This window comes from Marmota monax, unplaced genomic scaffold (assembly GCF_021218885.2).
Source record: "Marmota monax isolate L192 unplaced genomic scaffold, Marmota_monax_Labrador192_F-V1.1 WCK01_AAM20220418_F8-fsc00001, whole genome shotgun sequence".
Taxonomy (NCBI): domain Eukaryota; kingdom Metazoa; phylum Chordata; class Mammalia; order Rodentia; family Sciuridae; genus Marmota; species Marmota monax.
Window position 1 is genome coordinate 50,615,821 of NW_026693777.1, and position 20,807 is coordinate 50,636,627.

The following is a 20,807-nucleotide window of genomic DNA, read 5'->3' on the forward strand; positions in this document are numbered from 1 at the left end:
ACTCCAGATCATCTGAAGCATATATATCCTGAATTCTTTATCTGACCTTCCATCTGCTGCAGCTATTACCTCTTCTAAAGTTGAGCTGACCTGCATTGCTTGTAGTCCTTTCTTTCCTTGTCTTTTCATACTGCTTGCGTTTCTTTCTTCTTGGTGAAACTGTTGTGTTTTTGAAATTTTTTCCCCCCCTATATGTTTACATTGCTCTTGTATAGTTGAAAAGTCTCCCTTGCAGGTGCGGGCGGGGGCTCTGCTCTGCCCCTCCTCCAATTGGTGTGAGGTGTCTACCACGCCCGCGGACCCCTGGGCCTGATCCGCCGTTCTGTCGCAGGTCTGCCTACCTTGCAGGTGGGGGCGAAGGCTCTGCCCTGCCCCTCCTACCACGCCCGGGGACCGCTAGGCCTGATCTGCAGGTTGGTCGCAGGTCTGCCCACCTTGCGGGCACGGGTGTCAGTTCCGCTCCGTCCCCACTCCAATTGGGGTCACTTGACCACCACACAGGCGGGCCGCTGGGCCTGATCTGGGCGCGGGCGAAGGCTCTGCTCTGCCCCTACTCCAATTGGGGTGAAGTGTGTACCTCGCTGGCAGGCCACTGGGCCTGATCCACCGGTCTGTCGCAGGTCTGCTTACCTTGCCGGCGCGGGCGGTGGCTCTGCCCTGCCCCTCCTACCACGCCTGCAGACCGCTGGGCCTGATCTGCAGGTTGGTCGCAGGTCTTCCTACCTTGCGGGCGTGGGCGGCGGCCCCTCTCCTCGCCTCTGGCTCGACGACAAAGCGAGAGAGTCTCGGGTATCTGTGACTCACCCTCCCTACCAGGGGACCAACTGTTTCCGTCGCCGCTGGCACCGATGAAGTTTTCTCCTCGGCCGCTCTCCGATGACATCAGATCTCTGCCATGCTGGCATCCCCTGTTCTATGGCTGAATCCCATTTTCTTCTCTTCCAATAGGCGGAGCTGTGCCCTCTGAGCTGAGCTTCTGCCCTCTATGTGCTGACAGAAATCCCTGTACGGTGGCTCCTGGGAGTCTCTCAATCCTGTTAGTCCAGAGCCCTTTCACTTATCCGGCCCCTCCCCCTGTTCCTCCTCCCAGCCAGCCAGCCAGGTCCTGTTCACCAGAGGCGGTTCCCCAAGGATCTGATTACACTTGCAGCCCCACCGCGTGTCCTATATCCCGAACGATGAACACCCTCTCTGTCATTCAATTAAGCCCCAGTGCTGTGGTGGGGTGATCTGGGAACCAACAGTTAAATTTTTCAGGACCCCTTTGGTGGGCACGCCCCCAGAAACTGGCGGCTAAGATCTTGGGTGTCGCCGCTGGTGTTAAGGGGAGGTGGGGATCTGGAATCCCCTCTGCTTCCCTACAGACACGCCCCTGGTGGTTTCCTGGCTGCTTGTATCTGGAGGGGGTGGGAGTCACACACCTGCTAATGTGGATTCTGCTGGGAAGGAATTCTGTCGGTGGAACTCTGGTGATGTCACCACTCTGCTATGGCGGGCCCCAGGCTCCTTGCCGGAGTGTCCTAAGGGAGGGGTGGGAATGGTCTGTCTCTGGTTGGTTTCAGCTCCCGGTTTGCTATTTCATGAAGGCTTGGCGAGAGACCTCTTCCTAGAGTCCCTGCACCGCTCCTGCTGTGCTGCGCCTCGGAGGCTATCCGCCCTGACGCGGGGGCCGGTCCAGGCAGCCGACAGTCGCCGAGTCGCGTGGGCAGCGGCTGGCGGGTCTGGACCTCTGCACTGTGTGGCGGAGATTCACTTGTCTAGCGCAGACTGTCACCTCCAAAAATCCTTCCAATTCCCGGCCGGTCTCTCTTTAGTGGAATTTTGCTAGGAGTTTCTTAGCAGGTCGAATCTAAGCGTATCCATGCGTCTCTCTGACCCCGTTGTTGAGGAGGTACTGAAAGCGCTGCCTCCCCTCTCGCCGCCATGTTGGATCTCCCAATATTGCCATTTTAATGATGTTAGATCTGCCTATCCATGAACAAGGTATATCTTTCCATCTTTTAAGGTCTTCTTCTATTTCTCTCTTTAGTGTTCTGTAGTTTTCATTGTATAGGTCCTTCACCTCTTTTGTTAGGTTGATTCCCAAGTATTTCATTTTTTTTTTGAGGATATTGTGAATGGGGTGGTTGTCCTCATTTCCATTTCAGTGGATTTGTCACTGATATACAGGAATGCCTTTGATTTATGCGTGTTGATTTTATATCCTGCCACTTTGCTGAATTCATTTACTAGCTCTAGAAGTTTCTGGGTAGAACCTTTTGGGTCCGCTAGGTATAGAATCATGTCATCCGCAAATAGTGCTAATTTAAGTTCCTCTTTTCCTATCTTTATGCCTTTAATTTCTTTCGTCTGTCTAATTGCTCTGGCCAGTGTTTCGAGAACTATGTTGAAAAAATATTTTTATATTGTATACATGTATAAATATGTAATAATGAATTCCATTAATATCTATAATTATAGTGCACAAAAAAAGGAAAAGAAAAACAAAAACAAAAAACCTGCCAAATAGTTGTTTTATCTACTAAGCCAGGCTATTGCCTATAGTATAATGTAATTATACCACATTATGTAATTTACCAGTATTTAGACATGAGGAACACCCTGAAGGTGAGATCAAGTCCTAACAGTCTAGGATCTTTCTGATGTCCTAAAAATGAAGGAAGGAAATCACAATTTTCATGCATCTGGTTAATAATATGAATTTAATTTTTTATAGGTGACAGATTTTATATTCCTTGTTAAGGTAATAATGATTATTTGTTGAAATCCTGCTGCATTCAAAGCAAAAGTTTAAATAATAAGGACACAGAAAACCTAGATATTATTCTTGGGTTTAAGGAATTTATAATTTACCTGAAGAGTATAGATTAATATAAAACTAGAAATGTCATACAAAAGTAGCATATGCAAGTTTCTCTGAAGGACATGCAAATAATTGTTTCCCTTCTTTTATGAAGCCAGTGTAATCTTGATGCCAACCAAAATGTGATGCTTTAATACCAAACTCGCCAAGTACGTAGTAACAAAAAATAAAATCACATGAATTTATATAAAAACCATTTAAAGCAAAGTATTTACAAATTTAACCCAGGAATATATTAGGACAATATGTCATAAAATCAGTAATTTGAATTTATTCTAAAAATTAAAAGTTGGCTTTCATTTAAAAATCTATGTAATTTACCATATTACCAGACTAAAACATGTGGTCATCTTGATAGAAAATTGTGATAAGATTTAACATGATAAAACTCTTAGCAAATTAAAATTCAGTATAGTGACTTCTGTTGGGATTAGAGAATAAAGATGATTAAGTGGGCACATGAAGGGACTTTCTAGAGTGTTGACAATGCTTCATTTCTTTTTTCTTTTTTTCCTTTCTTGTGGTAAGAACACTTAACATGAGATCAGCTGTCTTAAAATTTTAAGTTTATAATACATTATTATTGACTAAAGGTGCAATATTGTAGAGCAGATTTCCAGAACTTATTAATTTTCCATGACTGAAATTTTATGCCCATTGATTAGTAGCTCTCCATCTCCATCACCCCTTGGTGTCCCTGGCAACTGCTTTTCCATTCTTTGATCCAAAGAGCTTTATTTTTTGACCTTTATGATAGCTACAGGAGGGTTCTCTTTGTAATAAATTATTGAGCTTTATTTTTACGCTTTATACACTTTTCTCAAATGTGTTATATTCTACTAAAAGAAAAATAGTAAGATTTCCTTTAACTTCTGAATTAACCATGTTAAGTTTTTTTTTTAATGATTCCATATAGAAGTACTCCATCCAATGTAATATATATAATATACACAGGAAAATTATTATATTTACACACTTTTCTCCCTGAGTTGTTTTTTAACTTAAAACTATATGTCAAAAATCTGTTTATGTCAGCATATATAAATTTGCTGAATTTTCTTTAATGGCTGCCTTGTTTTATGATATGTGGTTATAGAATATTTCATTTGGTGCCATTACTAGACATATCAGTTATTTCCAGAGTTTTGTATAGTATCAGTTTTAATACTTAATGATATTGCTTTATATGAATATACCTTATTTAACTAGACTGCTACTTTTGTATTACATTTCTAGTTTAATGTTAATATAAATTGGAAATTTAGTTTTTTTCCAATTTTCCACTATTATTAAAAAATGCTCTGATTAATATTCTTGTACATGATTATTTTTGCAGTTCTTTCCTTAGCATAAGTCCTGGAACATAAAACTATTTATTGGATTAAAAGATATTCTCACTTGAACTTTTGAAATATATTGCCAAATTGCCATCTAGAAAGATTTTATTACTGTTTGGAGACATTGCATGAAAGTATATATTTCCCTACATCTTTATTAACACTCTATTGGTTTAAAAATATTTTATAATCTGATAGATGCTATTTTAGGTATAAACATTTTCCCATATCTTTTAATGGTCACTTGCATTTTTTAATTTGTATGTGTATCATTTTCTATATTCATTAATCATTAATCTTGTTATAAACTCATCACATATTACCCATTAATCTATTATATGTTGCAAGTATTCACCCCTGTTTAAGCTACTTTTCTGTTTGATTTATTTTAAACTAATAATTCTGAAGCAAAAGTCATTTCAGTCGTATTTAAGCAAATGCATAGATGTGTTCAATTTTATCTTCATTGAGTTGAACACAATCTACATATTTTTGTTTCATATTGAAATGAAGGACTTGCTTGCAAAAAAGCCTGATAGGCTCAAGGATTTTAGTAAAAATTTATCAGTAGTGAGCCACTTCTCCTTTAAATGGACTCCAGGGCTCTCTGGTCTACCATGTTTGACCTTGTATCTTCAGAAGCTTACTCAATGGAACCAAAATTGGGACTATTTTGTATTTTAAGCAGAAATATTTTTCTAATTGCATTTGTGCCATAAGATATGCACTTTTGAATCATGAATAATGCAACCTAGCATCTGTCTAGCACTTAGAAAATCAGGTTCATTCAGCTCTTCCAGTTCTTGGGCAAGCCAGCATGGTAACTATAACTTTTAATATAACTATAACTATGACTTTTAATCTTGAAGGGTATATATATCCATTAAGATTAAAAGAAGTACCACCAGTCTGGCAAATAATAAATAATACACTTATAAACTTTTCTCTCTGAAGAAAGGGATGATTGTATCACTTTCGTATAGGCTTCTTTACAATGCCTATCATAAAGAGGGCAATTAGATTGAATTAAATTATCACTATCATCATCTCTGAAAAAGCCATTTCCTTCTATTATTAGTACTATATCTGTATTAATTTAAGAACACATAAAATGAATACTCTGTACCAAAGAAGCAGTGTAGGATGTATTTAGTTTTGTTGTGAAACTGTGGAACCGCAAAACAAAGCTGTCTGAATTTTGGCTCCATTATTTTCCAGTTTTATAACTGAGAGATGTCTCTTCTTGTCTTTGAATTGCAGTTTCCTCACAGTAAATGAACAAATTTAGACTGTTATTAGTAGTTCCCTTTTAGTACTAAGACTCTGTGATATAAAGGGTGAAGCCATTTTTTTAGGCTATATATTTTTTAAGAACTTTATAATCCTCAAACTTGTGTTTACCTCTAAATCTTCTAATAAATATTTCAAGATTCTAGACCTTATTGGAAATAAAACCAAACCAAACCACTGAAAAGCAATATGCAATTTTAAGCAAAATTGGAACACTGTGGGTATTATGTACTTGTCATAGTTTAATGATGTAATTCAACTCTCTTGGTATTGCTGATTGAGAGTTCCATCCCCAGGAAAACACCTGCTACCTTTCTTCTGTTTTTTTTTGTTGTTGTTGTTGTTAACAGTTTTTTTTTGCTTAATAAATTTGACAATTAGGAATTTATTGGATGAAATAAACTATAATCTCAATGCCCACTAGATGGAGATACTGGGATAACTGAGCATTTAAACTAACCACACATATTTTTACTTCTGGGCAGTGTGCTCTTAGTTTTAATTAAAATAAATGAATAAATGAAGAAGAAAAAGAAAGGAACAAAAAATGTGAGGGTGTGAGGACTGAGAGTGAAACCCAGATTCCCATGGCTCTAAGAACAGATTCAAATACTGTACACTATGAATCATTGCAAAGCCTTTCAAATTTGCACTGCATGTTTCCTGTCATTAAAAGAAAATACATTTATGAAGACAATGTGGAATAATTAAATCAAGCTAGTTAACATATGCATCACCTCAAATACTTAGGGAAACTTCAGATGGTTAGAAATGTTTTATTTTTCAAACTTATACTCCTCAAGTTAATTAAGTTTAAATTCAATCAATATAATTCCACATGAATATAATGTGGGAACTTTGTCTTACACTTGTATGACACTGCTACTATCAGCTCTAATGGCATTTGTAACAAACATGCATTAATTAAAATGTTTTGCAACAATAAAAAAACTAAGTACACTGACCTAATTTACAAATATCCATATCCCTTGAAATGATTGTATTTAATTTATTATCTTTGAAAAATCTAAGAACATCTCATTTATCAAATTTTCCTGTTTCTCAAATTTAATTTTTAGGGTTAGTCTTTATAGACATAATTTCTATTTTCTTTTTTGAGTATTTTTTTCTATTAAATTTTTAGTAGTTTACTCTCTCAAAAGCACATTGAGCAATTTATAAGTATTGATATGTTTTCAGATTTGTAACTTTTTCCATCTCTATTATTCTCAGGGCTTTGATGTCTATGAAAGTAAGAGACTGGGTGAAATCCTAGGTGATAATGCTCACAGGAGCAATACTAGAAAAATAATATATTTATGGAAGATTTTAATAAAGTCAGTGCCTACTTGATTTACCAGTGCTTAATGAATAATATAGGTACATAAAAGTAATTTAATTGTATTTTATCTAGATATCCCCAAAGTCAATGACCAAGAAAAAGAAGTATTTTACAAATTAAGTTTTCTTTGGTTATTGAATATACCAGATATTTAAGAAGTACTATTGGAGATTATTTAGAATTTGGGTATATGGATATAATTATTAATTTTAATAATAGCAAAAGTGGTAAGGGATCAAGAGACAGGAAAGCAGCTTGGTCTGATCAGAAAGACTGAAGGACAGAATTTAAAGGAGTCGATATTTCACTCACTAATCCATGACTCAGTATGGTGGGAAGAACAGGGCTTGTGGAGTCAATAAGACCTTAGTATCCTCACTCATTGCCTCAACAACTGTGTGATCTTTGGTATATTATTCAATCTCTGTGAACATGTTTCTTTGCAAAATTGGTATAATGATGCTTACTTGGTAACCTTGTTATGAGGATAATGTTTATAAACTACAGGGCCTAGCTCACAGTAAATGTTAATGATCATTATTGTCATAACCACAACATTATTATAATGCTGATGTTGATGATAGTAATAACAATCTATAATTCTCATTCCAATTATTAAAAGGTAGATTTTCTCTGCAGGTGAGGCATTCTGAGTCACTGGAAAATGAGTAGGCTAGTTTCATTGAAAGCTTTTTATTTTTCTTCTAATCCTGAGATTTAGGGGTACCACAAAGTGAAATGGATTAGATAGTAAAAAGAACTTTACTTTCCATTCCTTTAATCAGCACTGTTTATTGAAGCATGCACTGTTCTAGAAATTGGGGCTCAAGCCATAAGGTAGACAAAGAGCTGATATTCTAAATGGGTGAGACAGATAAAATAACCAAACATATGGGCAGATACTATACATAGGGTTAGTTTGTTTAAGGAAAATGAAGCCTAGAAATTATGAAGAAAAACTTAGAGAAAGGTTACTTTTAGGTTATATGATTAGTATAAAGAATTAAAGGAAAAAAATTTGGATGAAAAAATATTACCAAATAAAGAAATTATCAATTATTGGCAAATACTGAGTATTGTTATGGGTAGCTAATAACATGAAGATCTAGGAAGTGACATTTGAGCTCAATTATTTTATTAAATATTTAGCTGTTAGTTATTTTGAACCTTCTCTGATAATATCTACCTTGCTGGCTTGCAAAATTTTCTATTTGAGGGGATTGGTGATATTCTTTAGATATAATCTTGTTTCTACTGACCCTGTGTCATCTTGGTGCACAGAACCCCAGGGTAGAGTGAAATACTCCAAGGTCCTGGTGGTGGGCTTCTTTCTCCATCTTGACGGACCTCTGAGCTTTAGTCAAAGTAGAGTCAGTGGGAATGGCAACCTTAAGGGTAGTCTTTCATGTTTCAGAACTGGGATCATCTAGTGGATTTCCAAATTTGGCTTTGTCATGTTTTCCCTTCCCACTTTTCATGGAAGTTCTGCTTGGAGCTTAACATTAGGGGCAGGAATACCATTTTCTTCATGTAGCCTAGGAAATCAAAGATGGTCATCATTAGGCTATAGCATTAACATTCAGAGGGGGAAAACATCAAAAAGGAAATATTGTGCCTACTAGATTTTTCAATCAAATTATTGCTTAGTAAAATACCAAATTATTGCTTAGTAAAATACTACATTGTGAAGCTACTCTTCTGAGTAGAAGAGTGGCCTGAGAAAGTTCCACACTGGTCAAAGGTGCATGGATATTGCCAGTTGTCTTGAGTTGCTTAATTTTTATGATCAAATATTGTTTTATTGGGCTGGGATTGTGGCTTAGTGGTAGATCGCTTGCCTAGTACATGTGAGGCCCTGGGTTCAATCCTCAGCACCACATAAAAATAAATAAAATAAAGATATTGTGTCCAACTACAACTAAAAAATAAATATTTAAAAAAATATTGTTTTATGTTGTCCAGAGTTTATACCATATGCTTTTAACTCTTATCTCACAACTTCATATTTATGCAGCCATTGTTTCACTGTTATGAGACAAAAGATCCCATGATAACTTACTAAATTGAGTAATGTGAAAGCTAGAGTTGTTATGTTTTTTTTATTGATTTTCTTCAAAAATTAATCTTTTTAAAAGAACAGATCTTTTAGAGTAGGAAGGAATTTTTTATGGGTGAGTGGCAAAATTAATGTTTTGCAAATTTCATTCCACATGTATAGACTATTCACTTTATTTGACACATTCAAATAATTTACCCTTTGAAAGTCTCTATCTATAACTAAACTCTTTTCTGTGGAACATCTTGGAACAATAGTAAAAGCAGGAATAAGGATCCCATTTCATTTTATTTTTCCATAATGAACAGGGAGAATTTATTAAATTCATCTTCCAGAAACCCAGGATGTGCTGTTAACACATGTGTGCCCTGCTTTGTATCAGCTCCAGTCAGGTCTTAGAAAATACAGAGGAGGTTGGGTTTTTTTTGGTATCACTTTCAAAAGATAGGTTTTAATGAGTGCCACCCAGGTTACTCTTTGACCAATATGCTGATTTGATTCTTTTAAGCATGCAAATAAAATACAATTGTTTCAAAGATCTTGGGAATATCCCACCTAAGAAGACATTCTGGGCTATTAACCAACTTGTTAATTTTGACTGTGTTTATTTAAATCAAGTGGAGCAGGGCCTGTGGAACTGTATGTGTGGTCATTAAAGCCTACAATCTCCTCTAATTTAAGTAAGTTATAGGGAAGGTAAAATTGGTCATGATTACTGTAGTTTCAGGGCATGCAGAGAATAGCTAATTAATGTTTCTTCTTCTGATAAAATTGTGTTATTACTTTGTAAAATATATGCAAAAATTAAAGCAACTAGGACTTTACATGCTGTGGACTCTTCATTGTAAAGAGAATGAAAATGCTCCTTTAAATTTTATAACATGTTATATTTAAGATTATTTTCATGACTACAAATATTATAATTGTCAGATTCTACAAATATTTTAATTCTTCAAATAAGATTGTGATGGTTAAATTTGGTGATAAAAGTTTTATGAAACTTGGAAAAGAATTTAATGATAAAGCAAAAAATTTATTAGAAAAATTTAAAAGGTATAAATTTCTTTTTGGAACAATTCATAGAATATTATGATTTAATGCAGAATGTCTTTCTATTTAGAAATTTTCATTGATTTGCTTCAATATTTGGGGAAATTGTTACTTATTGGCAACAATGTTAAATCTCTCTTCTTGTCCCTCTCCTTTTTATTTCACACCTGTGCATTTATACACATGCACACAGACACAAGTATATGGCTTAATATAGCACTTATATTTTTTATTATGAAAATATTTCAAACATACTTAAAATGTGCAAGAACAGGCAATGAACACATATGTCTTTCACCTAGAACCACATAAACATCTATCACATCGGCTTTATTTTCTTATTTTTTCCTGAACTGTTTGAGAGTTGATTATAGAAACCACCCCTATATATTTCAGATTACTTCTCCTAAGAGCAAGTCACTCTTCTACAAAACCACAATATAATTGTCATACTTAGAAAATTCAACATTGGTACAATACTATTAACTAATATGCTTTACAAATTTAAATTTTACAGTTGCCTGAATAATAACCTTTACAGTTTTTTCCTGTTATTTCTTTTCTTTTGAAAATTCCTGATCCAGAATTTATTTAAGGATCAATCATTGCATTTAATTGTCATTTTTTAAGTTTCCTTTATTAGTTTTTTAGTTTTCCTTTATTCCAGTTCCTCAGCCTTACTCTATGATATTGAATTTATATATGTATGTATTGCAGTGCTGGGCTTGAACCTACAGTCTCATGCATGCTAGGCAGGTAGGTGCTCTACCACTGAGCTACAGCCTCAGCCTGATGTTGACATTTTGAAGAGTACAGACCAATTTTTTGGAGGGGGATGGTAAAATTTTCTCAATTTGGGTTTGTCATATGATTGCCTTATAACTGGAATGAGACTTTTTTCCCCCTGAGCAATAGTACAATGAATGACCTTTATAGTGAATCATATTGTATGGGTTCTGTTTGTTGAATTGTAAATTTTTAAAAAATATATAAATTGATAGAGATCTGCTGCCTAGCCAAAAGTTTATCTTAGTTTAGGTATATAACAAATTCCCTTTCATAAAGGTGGGCCTTCATTTAATAATACTTATGAAAAAAACTGGTTTAAAGTGAGATTCTGTGTTTAGTTGTTCTTATATTATGTGTTTTTAATAAATCCAATGCTCAATGCATATTTGTTGAATGAATGAAATACTGGTGACTTAAAAGTCTCAAATTATCAGCTTTGTCAAAATATTTAAAAATTCTTTATTGTAGTGTTCCTATTTAAATATTTCATGTTTTCCTCCATTGTTTCGTTTAGGAAACCAAATGTACTAAGCTTGGAATAAACCGCTTGAGATGCCTAACATAAAAATAACCAAGCAAATGTAATTTTAAGCTGTCACTGTGTATATAGGGTCACATTATTTCACGTGCAGTCACTCAGGGTTTGTATATATCACATTTCAACATAATGACATGGGCAGGGGCCAAAGAAAATACCAGGCAACGTGAATTTGGTTAGACTAACAAATATTTACATGTCTCTGTATCTCTAATTATTGTAATCTTTTAAGGGGTTTATACTATACGGGCTTAATTCTTTAAAGCTTTATATTAGATTAAAAGAATTTGATCAGTAATATATATATAACTGTAAAAATGATACTGCAGTCTGTCTGGATAAATTTTGGTGTAAACCAGAGCTTCTGCAGGGAACAGGTGGACTTGAGGGTGCCCTGATAAGGGCAAAGACTGCCTGTCTGTCATCTGCATGCTTTTATGTATTGACTGTTTTTTTTTTTTTTTTTTTTTCCTTTCCAGGTGGGTGGAGTTGACCGAAGTCAGGGCTGTCATTTGCTCTTTTTAGGTTTCTCTAGTCATGTAGTTATATGTTATAAAAAAGATAAACCGTGCCAGCCTTAGCTTATGAGATGACGCTCATCCAAAGCAGGCAGATATTGTATAAGTGGGCATTGAACCATTCACATATCTTTGCTCATTCAGTGTCATCTTTGTCACTTAGCATGCTTTTGTGAGATGGCAAATTTGGACTGTGTTAAGTCTATAGTTGTACAATGACTTAATGGATTTCCGCCTACTAAATTAAAAGCCTGTAGGTTCTCAATATAGCCTCTAACTTCATTTTAGTGCTTCTCATTTTATTTTGCGATTGCAAAGCTGTTTCTTTCTAGCTCATGGAGAAATTTTAATCATCGAGTTGATCGAATTTTAAATCTTTGGATCCCCAGGGACCCAAATCATAATTGATTCAAATCAGGCAATCTGGTCACTAACTGAATAAGATAAAAATGTGGTTTCATTTGCGACATAATTTCCTGATGACATTAATAATGATTTTGGCTTTTATGCAATTAATTCAGAGTGTTTACTCATTTATTCACATCCATTGAGGAGTTCTGTTCCATATAGGGCTGATAACATCCATATCTCCACCTTCTCTCCTATGGCTAAGGTCTACTGTGTGCCATCATAGTTGTTAAAAATGTATCTAGTTTCAGGCATTTGTATAAGGTGTTGTGTTTCTCCTAGTTGTTAATAGGCTTTGTCATATACAGATATGAAAGTGTGTTCCATAAATCCAAACATGTGAATTAGTAGAGCTGTCATGGCAGTGGTACTAGTAAAAAGACTCTCTTGGGCCCTACACTTGAACTTCCTGAATTTTATCCTCTTACGTTCTCAGATGAAGGAGTTATTACATAGGCAGGTGATAATGGAGCAGAAGAGGCAGTGTCTCAGAATAAGCTCCTATGATGCATAACAGGCCAAAAACAAAGGAGTTCATAAAGGTGCAAACTGCTCATGGATGATGAAACTTCTTTCTTATCCCAATTATAATCTTTTTGAGTGTAAAGATTCATGCTCTATTATTTTCTGCTTTCTAATTTTCTTTCCTTTGGAGGAAGAAGATGACCATTATATAGCCAATATAAAGTAGTACAGTGAGTTTTCTTTGCTTGTTGACCAGAAATTTAAAATCAGTTAATTTCTAATTAGGATGTTTTAGTTAAAAATAATACCTATTGATGCAAAGTAATTGCATGAGAAGTGTTTTCAAGTGTCAGTTTTAGTCTTGAGGGCTAGTTCATGATCTGGGAGTTCCCAAAGCCATGGGTAGAAATAGGAAATATAATATACCATCTTAAAATGGTAAAATTATATTTCTTAATTAATTGAGTTCTTTAAATATCATCAGGAATGATTAAAGTTACTGTTATTACCAGAGAAGTAATGTTCTCTCATCATAGAACATTAGGGAATTTAAACAAATCAAAACAAAAAAATGGATATTTACTTTAAGTGTATGTCCTGAAATGAAAAGGCAGATATTAATTATAACAGTTAGCTTTTGCTGAGGTAACAAATATCCCTTAAAGTTTGTGGCTTAAAATAACAACCATTTGGACTGGATTCAACTTTTTAGTAGTTCTTTTTATCTTGGCTTAGCTAAGACATCTTCTCTCAGCTGTTTGTCAGACAGTGCTGGTTCTGGATTGGCTGGTTGTTAGCTTGATAATGGAGATGACTGGACCACATGGCTCTCATCATTTATCATGCTAGCCACTACTCTCAGTTTCCTTAAATTAGTACATTATTTATAAAACTCAGTATCATGAACTCCTGTGTCTGGCTACTCCCTCTCCATCTCTAACATTTTCTGGGGACACTGTCCTCTTTCCCATCCCTTCCAATTACTACAAGATTATAATAATTTATCTCTTGATTGCTAGATTCATACAAATAATCCCATATCTCCCATTCATTTAATCAAATACCCAACTCACAAATCCCACCAGAGTTTGTAGATCCAGGGGTAGGTACCTGATTGAAGGAAAAAAACAGATTCTTTTCTGGATTTCCACTCTCCATGAAATGACAATGTCATGCAATGACTGAGTAATGAACAGATCCAGGGTTTCCAATTGGTATATATTCATTTATAAGAGACAAATTTTTATCTCTGAATATGGGGGATTAGTAGAAAAATAGGAAATTCATATTGTATACTTATTTGTTTATTCATTCATTCAACATTTATTAACAACTAGGTTAGGTATAGAGATACAGAATGCTTCCTCCCGTCCTGGAGCTTAGATTAATAGGGGAGACCATCATTAAGTAAACATGCAAAATATCTATATACAGATGGTGATAAGTGATAAATGCTGTGAAGGAAATAGACTTTGAGAGAAAATGGGAGAATCTCATTTATATGGGAAGGAGTAGTTTTTGGGGAAGGCATTGTGGAGTAAGTTGAGATGTGAAAGACATGTAGGGAGTACCAGGCAAAAATTTACTAATTTTTAAAGTTACTGTGTCACATGTTAACATAAAACACCAGTGTTTCAGAACACTTTATAGAACTAAAACTTCCTCTGGAGAAATAAGCAATATATCTTCCCAAAAGAAGTAGAAGGAATAAATTGTAAGGGGAAGAGAAAAAGCAAGCAGAGCTGCATTCTGAGACACAGGTAATATACGGACAGTGGTCAGACAACTCAGGGTCTCACTGAGTTGCTGATAAAGGGTAATGTTTGGTCCAATAACAGAGACCCCACATCTACCTCGAAGAAAAGCCAGGGCCCTGTCCTTACTGCTATTTACTGGAAATGATCATTGATTCCTCACCCCCCCACTTTTTTTCCCTTTTTTTTCTTTCTTTCTTTCTTTATTTTTTTTTGATATTAGAGAATGAATCCAGGGTGCTTTACCACTGACCATGTGCATCCCCAGTCCTTTTTATTTTTTTTATTTTGAGACAGAATCTTGTTAAGTTGCTGAGATTGACCTTGAACTTGAGGTTCTCCTGCCTCAGTCTCCAGAGCTGCCAGGATTACAGGAGTGGACAACCGGCCCAGCCCCTTGTCATATTACCTCCATTTAGACAATGTTAGAGTCTCTTTTTCTATCTATCAGCTGTAAAGTGTGAACTGGACATGTTGTATAACAAATTGCCTTACTAAATGGGTACATCTTTTGATCTTGGTTAATTCCTTTGAAACTTTTTATCAATGGCTTGGTAAACCATTATCTCACATTTCTATGTTTACTTCCAAGAGTGATTATGCAATGCCATTTGCAATATTGTTTTTCTTTTCACATTAATCTCTTGTTGAATACAGTATTTATAATGCTTATAATTTTGGGGAGTGTTAGACTACATGTAGGTACTCAACAAGGAATGAAATTCTAGAGAAAGAGATTGAAATGAGACATTCATTTTCCAAAGGATAAGTTTTCTCCAACAGCTTTTCTGTCTCCTACATTAGATTCCCTTTGCCCGTTGGTGAAAGTGGATATTGGGTCTTAGCACTTTGGTTCTCCAAAGTGTAGTGTAGATCTCTGACTATAGGGACAGAAATGTTGCCTGAGAGACCAAATGAATCTATCTCTGAGCTGCCCCATTATTGGGGCACATTGTGCATTGCAGGCAGGGGGGCCTGGTGGAATGCATGGAGGGTGAAGGAAGCTCCAAATCAGCATGTGCCTGAGGCAGCAATATGGACTGGAGTCCCCCCATAATCCACATTTTAGGGTATAGGGCAAAAAGAAAATTTCCTACTGTTTTAGAAATTGCTCTTTTTACTTATCTGGTCCATAAAGGGGAGACAATTTGATGCTTTTGTTTCTAAAGCATCTATATTCATCTTTATTCTTAGTTGAACACAATATTTATTAGATTTTAAATTTGGGGGAGGGCAAGAAAATGTACAGTTTTACCATCAGTTAAGGGGCCCCTGTCCCTGAACTCGAGATCTCAGGGCTCTCTCTCTCTGTATGCATACTTCAACATTCCTAAGAGAGAATTTTCTAGTCTCTGTTTGAGAATCCCAGTGATTTCACTGCTTGACAAATTAGCCCTTTTCATTTGTGGACCACTGTAGTCATTAGAAAGATTTTTCTTTAAATATTTAATCAAAAATTTTTTCTTTCTACCTAAATCCCCATTTTTTTTTTCTTTTGATATTGACCCTTTAGAGTTTGAGGGATCCTCTCCTGACTCCTCTTATACTTTTTTTTAGGTCATACATCCACTGTTTTTTCAGCCATTTTTTATGAAATATGGTTACCAAATCTCTTCATCATTTTTATTCTTCCTTCTTAAAAAGTATTCTTGTTTATCATTGCTTCTCTTAACAACTATTTCATTTAATGCCTGTTTTGTCTCAATTTTTCTTTTACTTATGTTAACTGCTTATTTGTTTACTTTAACTAAAGTCTAAGATTGTATAATTGAGAATATATATTCAATAAAATAAAAAACTTAGAATAAGTAGTAAGCCAGGGTAAAAGAAAGAGGAATACAAACACATTAACTGTTAATTGCTTGATACAATTGTTTTGTTTAATTCTATTTACTAAAATTCCTAGAAGACAAGGTGAAAAGAGAAAATGCAAAGTTGGAGGAATCATTCAAATTTTTTAGAAGAGGCAATATCCTTAGGTGTGCTAAATTTTAAAAGGCATTTCTTACATGAATTATTTAGAGCATACAAAACACAATTGTCTTAGTATAACTTATCCTTAAGAGTAGAGTGATAAGTTGTTGCAATGACAGAGTGCCCAAGGACTGGGTAATTTATTAAAAAAAGAGGTTTATTTAGCTAACAGTTCTGGAGTCGGAGAAGTTCAAGATTGACTAGCTTTCTCTGGGGTGGGCCTCATGCTGTATCAAAACTTGGTGGGTGGCATCACAAAGGAGACCAAACTCCTGTGATATATATCCCATTCCCACAAGGAAAGCCTTAATCTGCTCAGAATGGTAGATCCCTCATGATTCCAAGTGCCTCTCAAAGGTCCTACCACTTCTCTGTACCTTTACACTAGAGAACCAAGCTTCAATATGGGTTTTGGTAGGGACAAGTCATATTAAAACCTTAGTAATAATGAAAATGACCTCTGTAGCAGTCTGAAAAAAATGCAAAAGTGGTATTCATATAACTATTTCTTATAGTGATGTTTAGTAGATACTCTTGGCATAACATTTGAACATAGACCAGAAAAGTCAATTTATTTTGTGTAACAGTCTTTGAACACCCTTGCCATTTCCTTATCCTAAAGATTCTTCCTACTTTGTGTCAAAGTCTATGATTTGACTGTTACTTACATAGAATCCTTAGGTGAACCTGAGGATGGTATTATGTATTTGGTTTATTCAAATGATGATTCAGAGTAGTTATTTTTTCTCTTTATTTTGTGTCTCTGTATGTTTTATCAGATCCCTATTAGGAAAATTATCAAGTGTTATTTCTAATAATTATTTTTATGCTGGAGGAGAAATAGTAATTGATTAGTGAATATCCCTTCTTTTCCTTGTCTTCTCCTATAGGGTCCAGATTGGTTTACTATCCGAATTCCTGCAGTTTGATTTTCAAGGGTGAGACAGACCTGTGTTCTTCAAAGCACAGTATGAAGAACACTTCCCTGGAAGTGAGAGGGTCCTATATGGGAAGGGACATGCAGTTCCAAGACACATTTGCCAAACCACAGAGATTGTAGGCCTGCCACCCATCCACTGTTATCATCATTATTTAGCGTTTTTGGAAGGTCAGAGCCAAAATAAGCAATCTGCCCGCCAAGAAAGCGACACCAAAGTTACCACAGGCGTTGGAGGCCCCATTCATATTTAGTAGCAGTGACTTGTGTCATATTCTTGTCTGATTCCATCAGTCTGGCCAGGCATCTGCCTCCTGCTGTCTTTCCACAACTTTTTTTTTTTTGGCATTTCTCTTTCCCATCTTCCCAATAATAGCTACCCTGGTGTGTGTTTGCTGCCTCCCCACTTCCCACCTTTTTTTTTTCCTTTTAGAATTTAAATAATGAAGGGGAATAAATGAACTGTGCTAGTGAGAGATAAATAAGGAATGAAGCTTTTTTTGGGTTCCTGGCTCACCCCCCCCCCCAAATCCCTCTACTCTTAGGGATAAGTTATAGTATTGTACTTGAAAGCATAGAGCCAAGAATCTTAGTTCAAGTCTTGACCCTAATGAATGATCTTCCTTAACCTCTCTTTTCCTCATTATAAAATCCATTTAGTAATAGAAATTTCTCTCATGGATTTGAAAAGAGATGGTACATGAAAAATGCTTAGAATGGTGACTGGGCCAACATATAAACTGCCACCATTATCAGGCCACTGAAGTCACACCAAGATACTAGCCTCATATTGAGATCACTGGGATGTGGGACAATGAAGAACACTGGGCTATTTGGAGTGACTTGTTTGGGATTGTGTTTGGGGATGGATAATGGGAAATATGTACAAGTTATGAATTCTTCTGAGTTTCATCTGTTTGCATCAGAAATGTGAGAAAACAATAATATTCTTCTTTCTTAAAAAAATTAAAACAGATTTACCTCCCCCTCCTCCTTTGAAAAAACCACTTGTTTTAATCAACTTTTTTTGTCACTGTGACCAAAAGTTTATTTGAGCTTCACAGTTTAAGAGGTCTCATTCTACACATGGTCAACTCTATTGCTCTGGGCCTGAGGTGAGGCAGAACATCATGGTAGAAAGGTGTGGTGGAGGAAAGTGGCTCAGAACATGGCAATCAAGAAGGAGAGAGAGAGAGAGAGAGAGAGAGAGAGAGAGAGAGAGAGAGAGAGAGAGAGAGAGAGAGAGAGATAGTTCTGCTTACTAGGTACAAAATATAAACCCCAAAGGCACATCCCCTATCTCCTCTGGCCACACCCTACCTGCTTATAGTTACCACCTAGTTAATACGTGTCAGTAGATTAATCCACTGATTAGATTAAGGCTCTCATAACCCAATCATTTCACCTCTGAAAATTTTTGTATTGTCTTACATATGAGCTTTTGGGGGACACTTTACATCTAAACCATAATATTACTCAGAGGACTAAACTGGCCCCATTAATCATCTTCAGTAGCTTTAAGTGATGTCTGTGAATTAATGTAAGGTTACTCCTAACTGTCCAGAGGGCAAAAGTTAAAATAGATACTGCTTATGGAGCACAAGTGTTGGTTATTTCTCAGACAGTCAAATTTTCTTCCCTGTTGATTCTCAGACATCAGCATTTTGAAGGAAGGATAGAGAGTCAAATGCTTCAGTCAAATGCTTCAAGTTCTTCAGGTGCGCGAGTGTAAGAGCAGAAGAAATTAGGTTGGTGGAAGGGGAGTGAAGCCCTCTGGTTAGAGCTTGAGGGTTTTCAGGTTGTGTGTGTTTGGGAGGTGGGAAGAGGTGGGAAAGTCTCAGGATTCCTCATCCATCAGGTGCAAAGATGACTGAATCCTTTGCCAAAAAGAATTTGGTCTCTGAAAACATTTTGGTATTTCTGTGGTTAGCTTCCATTAGACTTCTTTTGCATATATTGTGTTCATGTTTTGACAAATCCTTATTCTTATGAAGATTTTGCACAATTTAAGTAGGTGTGGAGTATAGATTTAGTGCCTTTGCAAGTCACTCTGAGTATAATTCATGGAGAATATTTTATGGTTCTATTTCTAGTGTCCCAAAAGACTACAAAGGCGTGGTTAGGCTCACATGCCTTCTTCGCATCATCCAGAATGACAGGCATTCTCTGCTTCCATTTACAACATGGTGATGTTAATTAAGGTCCCTCCATTAATGATTCTCTGAGTTCAGGTCATACCCTCAGTGGCTTAGAATCTGGGCCTAACTAATTGTTGATTACTGTCCAAAGTGAGCAAGTGTTTTCCTTAAATAGAATTTGAGATTAAAAAAAAAAAGTTGTTTCTAGTTTCTTCATATCTCTTGACCATTTAGGATTTGACCTTTCTGCTTTAGCACTGGGGTGAAGGGTGAGGGCATTGGGAAAGCTGGCAAGTGAGCTAGCATTTGAATTTTTCATTATAGGCATGTTTTGCTTAGTGAACTAAGGGACTTAAGGGATTTGCCTCAATTGGACCAAAATGCTTTAAGTAGGATACAAATTTCCTGTTTACCTCAGGCTTTATTACTTCTGTTGTTGAACTGACTTTTGTAGTGGAATCCAGAATCTTTTAAATTCTATTTTGTCCTAAACACTTAAAAAGTGGACTTCTATTCCACTCTAGTTATAATGTCTTTACATTTGCTTGAGATTTAGCTACTTTCTTGCCTAAATCAAATGATTTCTTATTCATTTGTAAAATTAACAAAGTTAACAATTGAATAGTGATTCAGAGCACTGTGAGTTACTCTTATTTAAAGTTGTTTTATTTAATTCTTTGGATTATTACAATAATTCCATGGCTGGTGAGGTGATATTTTTCTCCATATTACAAATAGCAGGTAGTATAGCATAATGATTAAGAGTATGAGTGCTGGAGTTAGATAATTTGAGTTTGAATTTTAGCTTTAGTAATTCCTAGCCTAGTCTCAGCTAATAAACCTACCTATTTTCCGTATCTATAAAATGGATACCCATTTTATATGGCTGTATGAGAAGTAAATAATTCAGGCAAACACATGAAATAGTACCTATCATATATTAAGTGCTCAGTAAGTCTTATTATAATTAATATTATTGTTATTGGTAGAAAATATACAAAGAAATGGAAACTCAAAAAAGTGGAGCAATCTATCTAAGTTCGTAACAGTAAACAGGAAAGTTAGGGCATAAACTGGGATTGGGAGACTTCTGACACTGGTTTTACATCTAAATTCTGTACACATTCTGGGAGGCTATAATTGGGGTCATCCTATCTTTCATCTTTTAACTTCTTTTTCTTAATTTTCTTTGTGTTCTCCTCATTTATACCTGTTGGATATTGTCTGTCCAGTTGTGGGATTGATTTCTTAGAATTCAGCAGAAGAGGGTCCTGCATTGTGGCTCAGTAGTAGAGTGCTTGCCTAGCATGCGTAAGGCACTGGGTTCAATCCCTGGCACCACATAAAA

At 35.8% G+C, this 20,807-nt stretch overlaps 1 protein-coding gene across 4 annotated transcripts in view; it reads left to right on the forward strand.

Moving 5' to 3' along the window:
* The window catches only part of Galk2 (galactokinase 2), a 147,713-nt gene that overhangs the window by 67,837 nt on the left and 59,069 nt on the right, over window positions 1-20,807 (forward strand). The gene's annotated exons all lie outside the window — the stretch shown is intronic.